Source organism: Plectropomus leopardus, chromosome 16 (assembly GCF_008729295.1).
Source record: "Plectropomus leopardus isolate mb chromosome 16, YSFRI_Pleo_2.0, whole genome shotgun sequence".
Lineage (NCBI taxonomy): Eukaryota > Metazoa > Chordata > Actinopteri > Perciformes > Serranidae > Plectropomus > Plectropomus leopardus.
In genome coordinates, this window is record NC_056478.1 from 1,647,757 (window position 1) to 1,668,400 (window position 20,644).

The 20,644-nt window shown below is 41.2% G+C and overlaps 1 protein-coding gene across 1 annotated transcript in view; it reads left to right on the forward strand.

Moving 5' to 3' along the window:
• Positions 1-16,992: 16,992 nt before the first annotated feature.
• Positions 16,993-20,644, forward strand: part of flrt2 (fibronectin leucine rich transmembrane protein 2) — a 50,586-nt gene continuing 46,934 nt past the window's right edge. The window contains exon 1 of the mRNA XM_042503863.1: positions 16,993-17,253. The gene's annotated coding sequence lies outside the window, so the exon portion shown is untranslated. The remainder of the gene's footprint in view (positions 17,254-20,644) is intronic.

Consider the following 20,644-nt stretch of genomic DNA (forward strand, 5'->3'; position numbering starts at 1 on the left):
TTTATTCATCACTGAGAGCGGCTGCACACATCACATCATTGTGTTGTTAGACGCTCACGCTCATACTTGTCCTTGCTGCCAAATCAAAAGTTTAGATTTAACATCTTTAAAGTAAAACTCACAAATTTCTGCCCTGAGCTGCTGCAAGGGAAGGGTGTGACGTCATCCATTTTTTAATAATCAGTGTGATGTTATGTCATTTCTTGGAGGATCCTCATAATCCTAAAATCTGTACAACCTAAGCTAAAAGGTTATGCAAAGAAAACATAATAATTGATTAAAGTATTCATTAAATAAATGTTATTTATGTTTATGTTTATGTATTTTATATATATATATATATATATATATATATATATATATATATATTTTTTTTTTTTTTTTTTTTTTTTTTTTTACTTTTTGTTATTAACAATTGTAGTTTCATATAAAAGACTTCAGTCATCACTCCCGAAAGCCGAAATACCAAACAGAACTCTCTCCATAGTGCTTAAAAATTATGACTGTAGCTTTTTACCTCTTTCACAAATTATGAACATTGATCATTTTCCTTGTTGGATGATTTCCAAACTCCCAGGATGGCGTGTTGAACTCGTCCTAAAACCATAAATCCCACACATGAACCCCGTTAATTATCACGGTGCACCACAGTGCGAGGAGGCTAATATTTTTGTAAATTGCAGCCTTGGAGTTGGTGTAAGAACAATCTGCCGAGGCAGAGTCGGAGGTAATTACAGTGCAGAGGACCTCACAGAGCGGCTTTTGTTGTGTGACAGAGGTTTACGTAATCAGTCAGAAATGCAAAAGGTGAGCTTCCCTCAGGCCGAGTCTTTGACAGCTTCAACTCTCACTGCTATCAAAATACATCGGCTTTTCCTGAGTGTGGCCCGCCGGCGAAACACAAGGCCAAGTCGCCCAGAGTCCTGCGTGAAACATTATACAATAGCCAATAAATTTTGAACCTAAGCTTCGGCCTTAAAAAACCTTAACGCATAAATGTAAAACGACCTCACTTGTCAGGAAACACCCTTTTAGCGCTGGCGGGACGGAGTGGGTGGGTGGGTGGGAAGGGGTTGTTGAAGTCAATCAAATGGACTTGCCAAGGATTAGGTCTTTCAGAGGAGGACTACTTAGTGTTCATTAATACGCGGCTCAGTCAGTGGAAAGCTCGATCCACGTCCAGTTAGATTCATTCACTGGTAACTTCCTCTGTCTGACGGACCTCATCGTCACTATCAGAGGAGTGTCCTTCAGCACCGCCCACCATTATATCCATCTCAGCTGGTTTTAAGGTGGATTAAAGTAACACTGTGTGTAAATGTCATTACAATATCATTTTTATTTGCCTGCCACAGTAGATGGGTTTGGTTTATCCTGTGCTTTTACCTGTATTATTTAAAACATTAGGCCTAGTCATTATTTTATCCATTAGTTTTCCATTCTTTTTTGTTTTGCTAAATATTTACCAAAAAATAAATTCTGTTACTTTAAGCTAACAATATTTACATTTATCCATTTTTATTAGCCAAATATTTCAACTGTTTATCCATTGACTTCAGCCATTTTAATAATTAATAATTACTTTTAAATATTTTAACCATTTATTCAATAGGCTACTTTTAGCAAATACTTTAGCCATTTAGGCTAAAGTATTTGCTTACTCGTTTACTCGTTTACTCGTTACATTTCGCCATCTTTTTTGACCCATTTATACATTATCTCAAAGGAACTATTCTACCCATTTGTCCGTTAGTTTTAGCCAACTATTTCAACTTTTTATGTCTTACTTTTAGTGAACTACTACAACTGTATTAAACCATTACTATTAGCTAACTGTTCTAACAGTTGATCCATAAGCCTTCTGTCAGACAGATATGTCAACTATCTGTTTGTATAATTATTCAAAAAATCCATTACTTTTAGCTAATTGTTTCAACTTTAATTTTCACTCCCAATTTAACTGCTTTTCAAAAACAATTAGTCAACTATTTAAAAGAGAAAAATACTTTTAGGTATGAGATTACTTGAAACGTCTTTTTTTAGGTATTTTAACTATTTATCCATTACTTTTAGCTACTTGTTCCAACCGTTTATATATCGGCCTTCTTTAACTGACTATTTTAAACTGATTATCCATTACCGTTACTTACTTTTTCAACCATTTATCCACTAAGGCTACCCCACAGCCAATTATTTAAAGCGTTTCTCTGTATTATTTTTATCCCTTATTTCATATGGTAACATGTTATTGCTGTCTCACTGTCTCTTACTGTCTCAGATTGGAGGTGTGTTTTGAACAGTCGGCCTTTTGTAGTTTGTAATGTAACATTTTTTTGTGACAATAAATCTACCAAACATCAGCATCACACCAATTTCCATTTCAGATGTTGATTTCTTCCCATAAAACAAATAATGTGGGTAGATTTTTTTAAATCTTTAAAATTCATTGAGCTACTCCACAGTTTGTCCGCGTCGCCGGCAGCTTCAGAAGTACCTGCGTCGCTGCTTGAGAATCACTAATCTATCCACCGACTGAGTAAACTGAAACTAAACCGAATGTGACTCGCAGCTCGCCCTCCGGGAAGATCGGAGAACAGCAAACGACATCGAGCCGCTTCGTGCCACATGTTCCCTGAACTTGACACCACTGATTGGTTTATTAGAAACAGCCGTCTCTTCAGACTCTAATATAGGAGTGGTGCAGTGGTGCACCGCCACAGGGCAGCCTTCACTGTGTGAACAGCAACAATAAATCAGCTGGCCGCTCTTTATCTCCGCACTGCCACTGCAGTTAACAGGATTGGAGAGTGACAAATTCCATGTAGCATAATTACATCAATCTGATAACAAATTATGCTAATCCCATTACAAAAGAGTGGTAATTGAGAAAATGGAGATACTTTACGACAGTCATCTGACGCATTTGAAGAAGTAGAGGCACATAGATTGTGATGTTACAGATGCAAATATGGATGAGACATTTAGGGACTTTTCTTTAGTTATCGGAGATGGAGGTGGCTGGACTTCAGCTTTTTTTTTTGTTTGTTTTTTTATTTTCCCTGAAGCTGTTTTTTCGTGCTTATTGTTTCTCAGAGGGAGAAAAAATGATGTCTATAGCAACCTAATGCATGAAGAATAGAGTAACACGGACATACCACAGAACAAGAAAGACTGAAGAAGAAATTATTCAGTGATGAGGGGAAAAGAAACAAAATTAAATACATTATTTAAATAACATAAAATGAAATAACAAGGCATGTTTTCTTTAAAAAATCTGCAAAACTTTAAAAAGAAGGAAATAAAGAAAATCACACCAAAATTTTATCAAGAAAAAAATGCCAGAAAAAGGTAAAAAATAAATGAATAAATAAATAAAATCCCCCCCAAAGGTGCTTAAAATATTAAAAATGGAAAAAAACTCACTATAAAGAGACAAAAGGTGATAACATTTTATAAAGAAAAGGAAACAAAGTTTAAAAATAGATACAAAATACAGCCATTTTCACTTGCATCTTCCTCCCCTCAGCCATTATAAAAAAACATGTCCTCCTTAGTGCTGAAAATATAATTTGACATAACTCCCTCTTTCTGCACCACCTTCTCATAAATAGCAAATAGTCTCCTAGATTATAGTTAGAAAATAGGAAAGTCATGATGATACATATTTTTTGCCTTTTTTTGGACATTTTTTGTGTTTAAATACCAAAAATCATCAGTGTAACACTCCTAAGCCGAGAGGATCTGATAACGGCTGTAACGTTTCATCAGGCAGCGGCGATGAATCTCATTGTGAGTGACCTTGCTCCGTCTCAGCCCAGCAGCTGCTCGCTCTGTCAGGCTTTTCTCCGTGGGCCACAGCAGCAGCTGAGGAGCCATTTTGGGGCCTGATGCATTCAACAGCTGGTGGTGCCAAACCCAGGGTGGGCGTGGGAGCAGGCGGGGGGGGGGGGGGGGGGGGGGGGGGGGGGGGGGGGGGGGGGGGGGGGTCGGGTGCCTGTCGAGCCGTGGAAACATGCGACGCAGAGCATGTCGGTCGACAGGCACGCGGGCCAAATGGCAAAACAATGTTTTCAGGAGCTGCGCTTCACCGGCAGCGCTGACCTAAAATCACATTTAAGCTGCAGCTATGAGCGTCACATCGCTCACACGGCTGTGTGATGCACGCCACGAGAACCCTGCGTGTTACTCGCCCTGCGTGCTGCGTGTTCGAGGAACGAGACGCCAGCACACTCTGTGCAGGTATGCATGTGTGCGCGTGCACGCGGTGAGACAATGCATGTGTGCGTGTGCACGCGGTGAGACAATGCACCACTCGTGTTTTTTAACTTCACGGCGGTGTGAGAAAGTGGACGCTGTCCCGATTTTCTTCAGATGTCTGGATGTGTTTACGTCACATGATCCCCAGAGGAGTCGTGGGATGGAAAACTGCGTTTACAGACACGAGAGGATGTGAGACAATAACCTCTTCACTCTCAGAAACAAAGGTGCTAACTAGAACCATATAGGGTTCTCAGGCTTTTACAACCTTAAAATTAAGGTTCCAACCGCAACCCTTTCAGAGGGATCTACCTAGTACCCAACATAAAGGATAATACTTAGAACCATGTGTGAAAGGTTCACGCAGAACCACCTATGAGAGGTTCCACGGAGAATCCCACTATGATGTGAAGGTTCCCCGCAGAAACCTCTCTGGATGTTTTATCCAGAGCTTTTCCACTTTCTAAAGGTTCTAACAAAAACCACCCGGGAGGCTCTTCCAAGAACCCATTTATAGTCCAAGGGTTTTATCCAGAACCTACCCAGTGGATTTTACAGAGAACCCGTTTATATTCCAAGGGTTTTATCTAGAACCCAACTAGATGATTCTGCTAGTTCCTCTATTTTATTCCAAGGATATAATCCAGAACCTACCCAGGAAATTTTAGAACCTTTTCATGTACCAGTAGAACCCCCCCAGGTGATTTTACCAAGAATGTGAACTAGAACCCACAGAGGGGAATCTTGTGAGAACCCATTCATGTTCCAAAGGGCTCAAAAATGTAATTAACTATAAAACCCATTGATCTCTCTTTCCCTAAACATGGTTTGGTTTTTAATGGATCTCTTAATCTCTTTAATGGATGTCTTGCAAAGAACCCTTTAAGAACTCGTTCTTCAAAAAGTGTTCTTCAGAAGCTAATAGTTCTGAGTAGAACCTCAGCCCTTCAGGATGAACCCTTTTGAAATCTTTATTTTGAAAAACGTAGCTGCACTTAATGCAGCTCGATCGTGCTATAAAGACTCCCCCGGAGTCAAAGCTGTTCTCCGGTGCTGTTCTCCGGTGAGGTTCTCCAGTGCTGTTCTCCGGTTCTGTTCGGGGGCTGTGGCGTGCACAGAGCATCGCTTTGGTTAAAATGAAGAGCAGCACATGAAGGTGGAGTTTACTGTGAAGTTGTTTTTCTTCATGTAAATCTTCTCTGAAGTGACGCTCAGGGAAGAATTTCACTCTGCCTTTATGTTTCTGTTCAATCACACAACCTGCTGCGAGAGTCCCTCTCTCCTCACACATCATGCACTCTGTGTGTCTGTGTGTGTGTGTGTGTGTGTGTGTGTGTGTGTGTGTGTGTGTGTGTGTGTGTGTGTGTGTGTGTTTTTTAAGGAGAGATGACAAGACAGCTGAACAAATGCAGAAAGAGATAAACATTTGGACAGGACGCACCAGGTGGATGGCGAGTAGTTTCCAGACGGCAGCGTGACGAATCAGACTGTGAGGCATTGATAAGAGTTTGAGTCTTTTCTCATCTTCCTCAGTTTATGCAGTCAAGACTTCAGAGAAAATTTCAAATGTTGGAAAGTCTCTTTAAATCAAATTAGAAATGCCTCACTTCTATGAGACTTTTTCTCAACAGTGAAATCTGTGTGCATGACCGGATTTTATCATTTTCTGCATCATTATCTCCGTCCTCAAACCTCGAATATAAAGCTGCACAAATAAAATGTGCACCAACATGCGTTTGTCTGCAATGCAACTTGACTAAATGTGCATTTTTACAATCCGTTTATCTGTTCTGCTGTTTTTATCATAAATCTGCTGTTTGAGTTTGTTTCTTTGTTTTAAACCTAAATTTAAAAGCTTGATCAGCGACAGATGGTGCAAATTAGCTTCTGCTTGATGCCTTTTTTCACATCTGTTGCATTAAGTCTTCTTATATGTTATATAGCAGTCTGTTATTTGCTCCCTGATTAATCAACAAACAAAACAATTACATTATTTTTTATTACTATCCTCATTAAAGTGAAAATTTAGACCTGGGTGCATAGCAATATTTCTACATTGGTGTCTGACAGACACACAGAATGACAACATTAGATGTTAAAAAAATGTTTTTAAAGAACAATTTTTCTAAGCTTTCCCACTGTAAAAAAAACCCATCAGCCAATGACATTATACAAAACAGTTAGTTCACATGTCTTGATGTAAAGGAGAATTTAGCAAATACAATAAATACATTGATAGAGCACCTATACGTATGTACACAGTCTGTATTTTTACCACTCGAAGCAGTTACTGAATCATAATTGCTGTAAAACGTATTTTTCTGATTATGCACCTTGAACATGTTCCTCTCAGTTTTCTTGGTTTGGACTGATAACGCAGCGGAGGCTCAGGTTTACGATGGCTCACTGCGATTAGCCTGCGTGTCCACGAACACTGCTGCCATCCCCTGCCTTCGCTCACTGTGCACACCTCCTCCGGGGCAGCCGAGGTGTGCCAATGAATATTTCAGCGAGTCAAAATGGATATTACTCCTGAGTCAGACGTGCTGGCAGAGGCGGCGCTGCTACAGGTGGGGCATTAGTGCCAGGCGTGCTGCGAGCGCCGGGTAATGTATCGAGACACCGCGGGCTCGGGTCACTCTCTTTTTCTGTTCTGATAAGAGAAGGTCGCTTGTGGAAGATTTCGGTGCAGTTAAGAGCTCCTCAGAAGGATTACAGCAGCGTCTGCTCGTATACAGCGTGCATCTGCAGCTCTGACAGCATCAGTTTGTCTCCAGCTTTTGATCTTAGTGCAGACGCCGTGCTAACTTTAGCACACGACAGCTCAGCTTTGCATTTTCCAACGTATGCTTCCCTCTGAACGCCTGAACAAACACTAATATCCCACTATTATTACAAATATGACAACGTTTTGAATTTGGTGCAGGTCATGTAAACAGCATTCAGTCTAGATCAGGGATACTTAGCTGTCTTTGTTTGGGGGCCACGTTTGCAAAATGACTAGGATGACTAGGATTTTTGGACATTTCTGGAGCTTAAGGACATTTCTAGGATTGTATGACGTTAATAATATTTTTGGACATTTCTAGGATTTGGGGATATTTCTAGGATTTTAGGACGTTTCTAGGATTGTAGCACGTTTCCAATATTTTTTAGACATTTCTAGGATTTGGGGACGTTTCTAGGATTTAAGGATGTTCTAGGATTGTAGGACATTACTAATATTTTGTACATTTCAAGGATTTTAGGACATTTCTAGAATCAAAGAACATTTCTGTGATTATAGGACATTTCTAATATGATAGGGCATTTGTAGGATTTTAAGACATTTCTAGGATTTTAGGACATTTCTAGGATTTTAGGGCATTTCTAGGATTGTAGGACATTTCTAATATTTTAGCACATTTCCAGAATTTTAGGACATTTATGGGATCTTAGGGCATTTCTAGGATTTTAGGACATAAGGGTCTTATCTAAGACCTCTGTCGGGGCATGTGGGGGATCCTCCACTGTCACTTTTTTTATACATGCTCTATTTTAATATATTTTCTGCACTCTGCATGTAAACGGTAGCATTATTGGAGTATTTATTTCGTTAGCTTTGTAAACAGCTCAGTAGAAATATTGTCTTTTTGGAAAAAGGGCAAAAAACCATAATGTTTTGTGCACGTAAATGTACGAAGGTTGTGCAAACATCGATTGCTTAATGTTATTTATAGATGTTCCTCATTTCACTAAGCACTCACAATCCCGTCCATTCAGCCACCTGCTCAGGTGAGATTAGATCCAGTGAGCATGCTAACACTGACTTACAGCCAGACTGCAGGATACTCTGAATTTAGCTCCAGCTGCTTGAGTGTCACACAGAAGGTTTCAGGCAATAGAGTCCTCACATGGCTCATCAAAAGATAAGCTCCTCTTTCACTTCTTGTATTCCAGCTGAGATCTCTCTTCCCACAATTATAAACCCGAGCACAGGAATTGCCTTTAACCAGCCACTGTGCAAATACTTGTATGTAAACCGCGCATGAAAGAGCTCAGTTCTTCCCCCAGCAGAATTTAATGAAAGAGGAAACGTGACACTGTGCTTTTATATAAACCCCTGAAATCAATGCAGGCTTAACAAGTGATAACGTTGGACTTGGTAAACTGTGTAGCCAGGATCTTATAAGGATGTGCAAAGCACAGCAGCCATTATTTGGACATGAGAGACGCATTATCCTTGGCTGCCAGCTCTGAATTTGCAAGAGGCACTTTGACTGCAGCTACAAAGGGGCTACGAACAATACGCCTTATCATCGGGTATCCATCTCCTTTCATGTCTCTCCCCAGGGACCGAACCAGTATCATAAGTAATATGCCATGCATCAACTGTGGTTCTGCCAATTTATTTTCCATAAGACTGTGTCAGTCAGGCTCTAAAGTAATAAGCCTGCGCCGCTGGTAAAGACATTTGCAAAGTAAATAAGGCCGCCTTTCTGACACCACAGATGTGCCTGTGACTGCTCGCGCCACGGTATTGCCTGTCAGCGTCACTGTCACCGGCGTCGTCATGGCCGTGTGGGCTGATGTTAATCTTTTCTGCGGCTGCCAGAGTTTGTGGTCGAGCTCAGTGGGTGTGGCAAACCTGTCAGTCAGCTACCGTTTAGGCCAAGGACCAGGACAAAGTCAGAGGACGGAAAATGGACATGGATAGAAGTAAAACTTTGATTCACAGACTAGCAGTTCAGTGAATTTTTTACTTTTTGGAATCTTTATCCTGACAAGCAACGGGGCTGAAGGGACGACAAGTTTTAGCTGCTCAGTCCACCTCTCTGATCCAAATTCAAAATATCTCAACAAGATGAATTCCCATCTTATTTCCGCGGATATTCGTGGTCCCCAGAGGGTTGAATCGTAATGACTTGGATCTTCTGCAGGTCAAAGTTTTCAGGTAGCCAGTAAAATATCTCTATGAGATGGACTGACACAGATGTTTTCAGACGTTTGTGGTTCCCAGCATCAGGTTTGGGTTTTTTTAGTGAAATATTACATCAACTATTGGATGGATTGCCATGAAATTTGGTTCAGACATTCATGTTTCCCTCAGGATGATTTGATTTCCTTTTGTGATTTCTTAAAGCTAATATTTGTCTTTTTTCTTCTTTCTTTTAAATCACATTTATTTCGAGCTGATTGTTACCAAAAAACTGCACCAATATCTGTCCCAACAATGACCAAAAAACTATATATTGTAGGTATTTTTAATCATGTTTTATAGATCTTCATTTCCTGGAAAATGATGAAAAATCTTATTAATAATCTTACTTTCCCAATTTTGTGGCCATTGAAACACTTCCTTGAATTGTACTGTCCTTTTAATCTGCCGGTTATTGATCAGTGTACAACACCTATTTTCTAGCTTTGTTATTGTGCTGCTGCTGTTAAGACGAGATGTGTTGCTAGAAAAGCGTTGCTGGTTACACCTTTGTTTCTCCCTACGGCACAGTGTGCCTGTCAGACGCTCCTCTTTTGCTGCTGAGCGGCACGTTTTACTGCAAGTTTTAAGGGGGCACAAACAGTTAAAATATTTTCAAATTTTAACTAAAGGCACGGAGTTGAACCACTCCATGGGCTGTTTTTTTTTCAGATGTGTTTTTGGAGCGGTCGTGCCTGGCGTGATGCGTCTCTGTATGATCGGCCACTAATGCTCGTCCTCCCAGTTTCCCCTCAGACCGCCCACTTTAACACTGTTAGCTCAGATGACTGAAGTCGCTGTTGTTTTATTGTATGCCAGCAGACAGCTGGACAGCACTGGGTGTGTCCACATGTAACACTCGCAGGTGGCGTCATTTCAGAACGTGGCCGCGAGAATCAGATCACATGCACATGAAACACTGTACGGGGGTCCCTCCGACAACTGAGATCCCTGCAGGACAACAGAGTTCACTTCCCGTGTGGAAGTGTTGTTTTTTTTTATTTCTGCACCTCACCATCTGCCTGTTTTGCCTAATCCTAACCATGTTGACGGTCCGTGTGCTGTTGTGTAAACATTAGGTCCGTGTTGTGTCATCCCACCATGTGCGTTTGTTAACACTACGGTAAAGACATCCAGCAGCGTAAACAGCTGAAGGATACCTAAAACATCATCCGCAGATGCAGATGGTCCCTGACGGAGCGGCACCATGTGACGAGTCGGGATGAGAGCCTGTTGGATAATAACCACATTAAAAAATAATAATAGTAAAAGTCAACAACTACTTAAAAAATGGGATCTAGCAAGAAATCTGGATTGAGCACTGAGGTTTGCGGTGAGGAGCTGCCTTGTAGAGAAGTTATTCATCCAGAGAGGAAACGTGGTGTCATCAGACAAGAGTCCTTTGTAAGTGTCGATATTTGGTGTTCTGTAGCAGCACTGTTCGAAAATGAAAGCCATTTTTCTTTGCTCCACCTTTCTGTTTGTTCAGTTCGGGGGGGGGGGGATTGGTCTGGACTGGTCTGGGTGTGTGTTGGACGGGGGGCACCCTCTGTAGTGTGGACTGGGTGCTGGAGAGAATCACTCCTGTTTTCTTTTTCAGTAGCGTGCCCTGCAGGTTTACATTGTAGCCGCGCCATATGCTCTGCCTCGGAAATGGGCTTTATTAATACATTTAAGAGCACGTCAGGCTCCGGTGACTTATGGGCTATGTAAGCCAATGTGAAGGTGCATTGTCGGCAACTTTTCACAAATAAAGACGGAGTGAAAAGGGGGAGAAAGGATGGAAAGAAAAACATTCTCCAGGGGCCGTGTGGAGCGGGGGCCCGGCTGGTTTCGGGGCCATCAGGGGGAGAAGGCTGTTTCAGCTGAGCCTCTGCGTTCCAGGTGTTGCTTTTTAATTGGCAATTCCACCAGCAATAAAGCATTTCACTTACTTTCGCTTGTAAAGTGCTTTCTTTCCATCTCCAAATGATGTAATTACCCCGCCGTCCCAGGCGAGAGGGCGGCAGGAGAGGAGAGGCGCTCGCTCCGTGCCGCTCGCTCTCCCAGCGAGGAGCCCGCTGAAGGGTTTCCTGGAGTATGTTTTCATTTAGGAATCCAAACACCATAAAGTGAGGTAGTCGTTCGCACAATAAACGTACTTTAATTTCATTTCGAGCCCCCCCCCCCGCTCTGTGTGCGTCTGATATTTCTGAAAACAAAAAGTACATAGAGGTTTTCTTTGATGTAAGAAGGGCAGCAGGGACGTTTGCTCTTTGTTCCCGGACGCAGATGGCGATTTGTCCGACATTAATCTTTTCTTGGTTTTCATAAAGCTGCAGGAGCACATTTCTGTCGTCCTCACAGTTTGAGACGACTCCTTTTAAAAGAGAAAGTCAATACATTTTTTGCTTTCATCTGTGCTGCCACACGTCACTTGTTCACAACTTCACCAGAGCCAATGCAAATACAAAATCACTGCTCCTCACTGCTGTAGAAACACTTTTTTCAGTCAAGGATGAGAGGTTTACAATTACAGATATGCTAATGAAGTCAGCTAACCCGCACAGCGATGTTATCATTTTAAATTTTATGGGAAGAGGAGATTTTTAAAAACGTATTTTTCTGTTTGTGTAGTGTGGAAATTCCCTCCGAGACACAAAAAGGTCAAAAGCAGAGTGTGTCGGCCGAGCGTGCGAGACGTGTAACACTAACCTGAAGTCCTTTGACTAAAACGGATCCCGTGATCCACCTGAGGATTGTGAACCCTCCAGAACAAGTTCAGCCTGTCAGCTCGTGGCTCTGAAACATAAACGCCATCTGATCAGCAGCGCCCACAGACACACGAATTCCACTGTGCGACCAAATAACTCAGCGTGGAGGAAACAACATGGAGTCAAAGGGGGAAACATCTGTGTTGACATCGGCGGGAGAGCGAGTTAATAGCCTTTTTCACTGCCTCTTCAAGGCGGGAATATCACACCGTTACGCACCTCGCCGCTCTGTAATATCATGTATGATGGTAGAACGGGAGACAGGATTGTCCTCCTCCTTCAAGCCGCCAGTGTCTATATAAAAAACAGCCAGCAGGATGACTGTGACGTTTTGACAACGTGTTGTGTGTGCAAACCATCGCTGAAGACTTAAAAAAACAGCTAATAGCGGTTAGCAGTGAGTGGCCGAAAATGTCCGCAAACTAGGAAACAGTAAGATTCAGGAGCTCCCGACCGTCCGAGCAGAGGACACCATCAGCCGCCATATAACGACACTAAATGATAGTCACTGACATGTTAGGCCTTTGTTATTGTTTCGAGAGGGCTGCCGATGCTACCAATGTTGCATGTTACATGACAGGAATGGAATAGATTACTCATATTAGATATCACAGAAATGTTTTAATTTTAATTTTTTTTATAGTTTTTTTTTCACTTTTTTGAGGTAATGAACCCATGTTTATTCGTCAATGAGATTTTTCCATCGGATTTTGGATTATTGCAGAAAATCATCTCTGCAGTAAACAAACATTTATGACAGTTTGTTCAACAAGGTTCATCTTTAGAAATGAAACACCACTTTTAGAAATATTGAGTCCTAAATGCCAACACCAGAGGTAGAAAGCTAACATTGGACAATAAATGAATGGGACTGCGGTTGAATGATTAAAAATAAAAAAGTGACTTTCGAAATGTCGATAAAACCCACATGTGAGCTGACTGTGTTTCCACTGAGGGATGTTGTGCAACTTCTCCTCTGGTGATAACATCCCAGTAACCATGGCGATGGACGTTCAAAACATTAGCAGTTTTATTTCTATTGCAGCCGCCGCACTAGCCGTCATAATTTCCAATCCAAGGCCACGTAGGCGTGTTATGGAGCCATGATGGAAAGGCGAGCCCCTTACACGTGGGAGCGACCACAAGCGACCGTATCATGAGGGAGCCAGTTTCTACTGACAAGCACATAGCCATAGCATCATGTGACCTAGAAAAGACTCAAAAGGGTTTTCCGGTCCAGTTTTTAGTTTTTTTCTAATGGGTTGAAATACCACCTCATGCCAGCGTAAAAACTTTTATTGTGATATATGGGAGGTTTTTTTTTTTTTTTTTCCAAAACTAGCATGTTTCAAGTATTTTATATTTGTAGTTTCAATTTTGTGCATTTAGAGGGTTAATGGAAACCCACCTTGTGACTTAAACAGATCTCTGGATCCACCTGAGCTCCATGAACCCTCCAGCACAAGTTCAGCCCGCCGGCTCGAGGCTCTGAAACATAAACTCCACGTGATCAGCGGCGCCCGCAGATACATGAATTCCACTGTGCGACCAAATAACTCAGCGTGGAGGAAACAACACAGAGGAGAGAGTCAAAGGGAAAACATTCTTTTCGCATAAAGTCTACCTGGCAACGTTTTTGCATATCAGACCTCCCCAGCGCCTGTCAGTATTCCAGCAGTGGCAACATTGCCAAGAAACACAAAAACAAGCTGTTCGCTATCACTGCCGTTCCCATGGGAACAGGCCCGCAGAGGGTGTGCCCGCTCCGACACTCATCTGCAAGCCTCCCCAGCATGCAACACAAACCAGCCTCCTTCTGCGAGAGCCGGGGCCTCATGCACAACCCCGCTATCAGTGTAAGCGATTAGCTGGCCCCGCTTGTGAAAAGTGCCACAAGGGGAAAAAAAGATCAAGATTCCTGAGATGTTGGGCCTGCAGAGCTCGTTCACACACTTCCTCTCCTTAATAAAGACCACACATTCCCAGCGGTGGGAGCAGCTCTGGGCCGGCGGAGCTGCAGAGGAGACGGAGAGACGTAAACTGCAGGAAGTCCACCGGATAAACAATAAACAAATAAATCCCAGGCCGCTTCAATCAGCCACAGTTACTTTAGCGACGCTGCGGTACGAGAGAGGGAAAGTCCGTCTGATGATCTTTACTTTGTTCTCTGCTTATTATTATTTTTTTTTTTTGTAATTGGCTTGTTGTCAAGTTATCCATCAGCAGGAATTAGCAGCCCTCCTCACACCTCTGCTGCTCCGCCACAGGTGGCACAAACACCATATAATTAGAGTGTGCCTGCAATAGTTTTGCCTCGCTTTATGGAAGCGCATGCAAATGCGCCATTAAACAGGTGCTGCTGACAGGTTACTCATTTACATATCAGCTCTGAATTCAACTAAACGGTCAAAAGGTCAAATACAAAAACTTTAGGCGGAAAGTGATTCTGTCGTTGCTTTTACAGACCAGATTAAAGCCAAAAAAAATGTGTATCAGTGGCATTGTTAGGCCTCGGTGTCCGAGGTTTAAGCAAGAATAAGAGGCCTAAGGGACTGTTCTTCAGTGCAGGGCGGCTGCTGGTCCAAAACTCCCAAAACATTTTAAAAAAAGCAAAAAATGTTCCCTCAAAGTTAAAAACACCACATCTTTTTAAAGGATAATAAATAATTTTCTTTTTAAAAACAATAGAGATGGCCAAAAAGTTTAAGAAAAAAAGGCAAAAATTTCTATTTAACAAAAACTTTTAAAAAATAAATAAATAAATCAGCAAAAATATTAAGAAAAAAAAATCCCAAAAATGTTCAAAGAAAGAAATTACCCCAAAAATTTAAATAGTGTAAAAAATCACCCAATTTTTTTAATAATTATATTTTTAAATAAATTTCCAAAAAGAATTTAAAGAGAAAAAATCCACAGAATATGGCTCACAATGGCCATTATTAGATTTTATCAAAGAAATAGTCTCAATGAAAACTATTATATTTTTCGACAGATACTCTCTGTCCAGTTTATTAGGTCCATCTAGCTAAAATTCATATAATCCAATAAATCCTGCAATGAACCTTCCTTCATGAAGGCTATGAATGTTATGAGCTTTGAAAATAGTAATTATTCCTCTTTAAGGTCATCTTGCAGGCTGTCTTTTGCAGTGCTGTTGAATTAAATTGCATTTTAGATTTTGTATTGCATTTATATTGGCAACATTTCTCCTGTGTACTTGAAACACTGCACACATACTTCGCTCTCTCCTTTATTTAGTGTAACAAGGCGACAGATGCTACCTACTCAGCACGCTAACTAGTCAGGTTGGCTTGTGTTCAGCTGCAGAGCCGGCGTGAATGGAAGCAGCTAGCTGAGTCATTGGGAGTTATCCTGGCAGCGTTATAAGTTTAAAATGTTCACAAAGACAAAGTCTGTGTGAAGAGGAAAAAGAAGCAGTCTGAAGCCAGCAGAGCTGCTAACAGGAGCTAGCTGGCAGTTGTTGTGCACTGAAGGACGTGACGAGACAGTGAAGATTTTTTAAACTCTTTTTAAGTTCTTCCTTGGCCCGTGCTGCAGCCTTCCACCAAGTTTCCTGAAAACTGGTTCAGTATTTTTTCTGTAATCCTGCTGACAAACTAAAAGCTGAAAACATGACCTACTTAGCGTACGTAGGCTAATAGCCCCAATAACATTTTTGGGCTGCGTCTGAGCGTTGTTAGTGGTTTCTTTCAAACCGTATTAAGTTCGCCTGTTCAGAACCAGCTTCCCCCTCATTTCCACTGCATGATTTGGCCCAACACGACTCGATTCAACTCAATCTTGGTGCCAGGTCTTTTTCTCTAACTTGTTTTCCACTACGGATGGTATCCCTCAGTGCATCGCCCCACGTGAAACACTCATGAATCCTTTTAATAATCCTTTATTTATTTTTAATTGTGATTTTGGCCCATTATGAAAATAATAACTGAAAAGATATTTGACAAAAAAATACCACTCAAAAACATTGCCCCAAAATTTAAATTATCACCAACAATTTCCAAAGAAATCAAATATCACTAATTTTTTAGAAATAAAATAAAAATCACGAAAAGGTTTTAAAGAAAAATAAATTGCCAAAAAAAAGAAAAAGTTTTAAAGAAGTAAATCACCAAAAATGTATTAAAATTTAAAGGAAAAAAAACCCCAAAACAAAACAAAAAAACAAGTGATAACAACATTTTTTTAAAAGTGATTTTTTGTCTTTGCTGCATAATGTTTTTGTTGTTGTTTATCTCCTTTTAGCAGTGGCCTATTTGTGTGTTTTTTAATAATTTGTTTCATACTGCAGTTAAATGGTGCCTGTGAAGCACCTTGGAACAATCTGTACTAAATGCGTGCTATGCAAATAAAAATAAATAAAAGCAGTATTATTCCAGTGATTTGGGTCACCCTCTTTATGTGTTTTCACTGTATAATTCATATCTCTGACTGGAGTCTGCTAAAAGTGAAAACACCACAAAAGAGGAAAAAAAAGCTTTTCCCCCTGAGGAAAACAGCGCTCTCTAAGTGAGCAATAAATCTGGCACTTAGGAGAGCATGTGTGTGTGCGTGCGTGCGTGTGCGTGTGCGCGTCTTTGAGCGTGTAAATGTACTCGGTGTCCTCCGCTCCACAGCCTCCAGAGCTGTCAAACGCTGCCCGGCCCCGCAACATCCGTAACCCGTGACCCCTGTGACTCCTGTTTTGTTCTCGGCACTCGGGGCCCTCAGATATCCCTCCGCTGGAACTCCCCCGGCTGACAGACGCGCCTCTCCTCTGCGGGTCCTCCGCGCCACCTTTGACCCCGCCGGCACCTCTGCCTCTCTGCGCCGCTGCCCTCGCATTCCAGCCGAGGCGCTGAAACCTGAGCCCGCGGTGAGCTCATCGCGGGGCCGCGGCATCAACAGTTGAATGATACCAAAAAGCGGAGAGAAAACGGAGAGAGGGAAGGGGGGACAGGTCTGGAACTGGTTCTGCTCGCCGGCGCTCCTCGCGGGTTAAGTTACAGCAGAGAGCGCGAGGAGGAAGAGGAAGAAGAAACTGCTGGCGTCTTTGAATTCTCGCAGCTTTTGTCTCGTTGTCCTCCTCAGCCGGCCTGACTGGCTGGTGCCAGCAGTTTCCTCTTGACGCGCTCCGGCGAGTCCGCCGTCCGCCGCCCGCCGCCCGCGCGTTAATCTTAACGAGCCCCGCCGGTCTGCGCGCTCGTCTGGGAGCTGTGAGTGTGATGCTGCGAGGTCGTGCTCTGCACTCTGTCCCCGTGTCTCTGTTTGACTCTGACCCTGAAGACGGTAAGTGTCCCTCGTTAAATTGTCCTCCAGTGTGTGTGCGCGCGCGCTCGCGTGTGCGCGTGTGTTTGTGCGCACATTGTAAAATCTGACTTGTTGATCTTACTTAAAAGTCATCTTGGAAACCTCGAAAAAGGAAAGTGAATTGACAGTTAATTTACTTTCTATCAGACTGTTGAGTTCACTCTACACTGTAAACTCCAGCATGATGAATGTAAGAAAATACAACTATTAGTTTAAATGTATGTGTATTTCATATATTATCAGTAAGTTTACTTAAATTTTACTTGCAATTTCTTTATTTTGCGAAGTTGTTGCAACTCAAAAATGACAAGTGAATATGTAAGTTTTTATAGCAACTTAAGTTTACTGGACTTAAATGAACTGTTTTATGGATTTTGCAAGTTTAAGTTTGATGATTGTTGTTTGTGATAAAACCACACGACAGGGAGTCCTGAAATTTTATGTGAATCCTAATACATGGTTGTTTTTTTGTGTGTTTGTGTGTTTGGTTGGTTGTTAAGATTTTTTTATGTGGCTGAAATGTGAATTTGTTTTGATCGTATTATTTCCACTAACACTGGTCTGGTCTCAAGATTTTGTTAAAATCCTGCCAACTAATCACTCTGTTTTGCTTATTTAATTCATCAAATGCAGTTTCTCTGAATATTAACAAGTAAACAAAAACTAAGTCAGACTAACTTGGTTTACTGAAGTTGCTAAAACTTAGAAAGAATAGGGCAAGTCCAATTTTTAAGTTGCAACAACTTTACAAAATTGAGTAAAAACAAAATTGACCGTATGAAACCTGACTAGCTAGCTAGGAAAATATATTGAGATTAATTATCGTTACTGTTTTACCACTGTAAAAGATATATAGTATACATAGTAAACATGGTTTCCTGAAATTAAGCTTTAATTTTGAAGTTGCAAAAACTTCACAAATGTAAGTGAATATATATTAAAAAAAATAGCAAACTAAACAATTAGATGAATTTAGCCTAATAGTTATATTTTTCAAGAAAATCAGTTCAGGTCCTTTTTTTTGTAAAATCAGCTTGTGAGATTTTACAGTGCAGAGTGTGTGAGTGTGTGTACATTTGTGTGATTGTCTGTGTGCTTAAAAGTAAAGAAAAACAACTTATTTTGCAGCCCAAATGTCACATCTCCGAATCATTGTGATTCATGTCTCATATTGTGACGAGTACCATTAAGACGCTTAATCACTGCAAACACAATTAAACCAATCAGTGTCTCTCTCAAGCTGAGTTTGGAGGACGACTGCGGTACGCCGGGAAAAAAACAAAAGAGGAGCTTTTTAGCCGAGAGAGCGTCTCCAGCTGAAAGCAAAGATCAAGTTTTAAAAGTTTTAAGGGTGCCATTAGATAAACCTTTCATCCATGCATTATTCATAGCCGCCATGTTTCTTTCTAGTTCACTGCCTGTTGTTCGCCGTGTCTCTCTCTGACCTTGTGCACTTGTCTTGTCAACCTTTGGGGTGACAAATCCCTCTGAAGCGAACTTTAAAGCAGGGTGAGGATTTTAATGGGTGGCCTACAGGAGACACTAAATAAAAGGTTGAGTACACTTTATTTTTTAAAAAAATGGTGCGTTCGTGTTCTCTCGGGAGTTGTTTTAAAAAAATCCGAGGGCCAGTTTACGCTCTGAAATCTGCCACCTGCTCTTTCTTTTCCAGCAGAAACCAATTTAAAATAATTGTGAGCGTTTTCCAGCAATAACTTTTAAAAACGTCTGAGGTGAAACAGTAACAATTATCTCTAACATCTTCTGCAATGGTCTCATTATTTAAATGGGTGTGAAGTGCTCCGTTGCTCCTCGCAGGTAAACACACCGTGCTTCTGGGGAAATAATGACAACTCTATGATCAAAAGCTTTAAAAAAATAAAATAATATTAAACAAAAACATCCAGGGAACACTGCCCTGAATGCACTCAATTTACAAAGCTGTTTTATTCAGAGGTTTTACTTAACACACACACCAAAGACCACGACTGCCAATGGAGGTGATTAATGAGTGAACATTACAGAGAATAACGGCACATTGCTCACCAGCATCTACATATAACCTCTAACATTTAATTATCTCAATAAATTCACAGTTATTCATTGTTTCTGAAGCTTTTAGCTGGTGTTTTTTCACAGCTACTCGCAGAGAACATGATTACACAATTCATTATTGTTCCAAAATATTCTGTACAAAGTCAGTTTTATATACCGTACATGCAAAAGAGTGGAAGTCAAGGGTCAGAGTATCGTGCAATAAAAATATACAACAAAGTTAAAGTTTATCTACCAGTTTTTTTGTTTTTTATTTCAAACATTTATCTTTTTCATTTCATGTAGCTAATTCAACGGTTTATGACTTTTGGAACACCATTTACAGGGTTCACACGGTCATGGAAAACCTGGAAAAGTCATGGCATTAGTAAAACCCTCTCAAGTTTTAGAAAAGTCATGGAAGTTTGTTGTGTGTAATGAAAGTAAATGTTACATGAATCTTCAGAGGGAAACCTTATGTGTTTTAATATAACAGCAAACGTATTTTCTGTGGCTGCTGAAGTAATGAAGCTCAATTAAAGGCCAAACTGAAAAAGTAGATCTTGAGTTTGCTTTTAAAAATATCAGCCTCCTCTGCTGCCCTCAGGTCTTCAGGCACGCTGCTCCACAAACCATCACATGACGGCTCCCGCCCACATTGTCAGTCATGAGCTGTCCTGATTTCTTGGCAGACGAGTCGGATTTAAACGGCTGTTTTGAGAGTTTATGGAGCTTCTTTGTGTCTCACTGGTCTGAATTGCAGAGTGTTGTTACTGCAGACATCTCAGCGGTGGTTTTTTCTTTTATACGACGCTGTATAAAACTATCCAGGTGCTGCTGGTAGATGTTGAGCGAGTCATTAAAAAGAATGAAGTTAGATATTTTTCTTCTCGTGCTCAGCTGTTGGAGGTCAAGGTTGTTTCTGAGCTTTACCTTTGTGAGACTCGTCTGTCTCTCTGAATGACAGGTCGCACATAAACCGAGCGCCAACGGTCACGAGCGGGAGATTATGAGCGTTTGATGAAAATAGCCGTTGCTGGGATTCATCACGGGTGGCGATGAATCGACCTCCATGCACGTGTTGCAGCGAGGTCACGGAGGGATGTTTTTTTACTTCGCTCTAAGCCACTGACTATAATCTGATAATGATTGGACTCCGAACATCCAGGTATTATCCTCCGAAAATACACAGCAGCGACATTCCTTCTGAACTGTGTTTATTTTAAAGGAGGCGGGAAGCGTTGGCAGAATGGAGGCTGACGTGCAGATGTGTATATAGAGGGTCGTTTTTTATAGACACTTAACTCCAATTAACCTTCATTCTCCTATTTGGCCG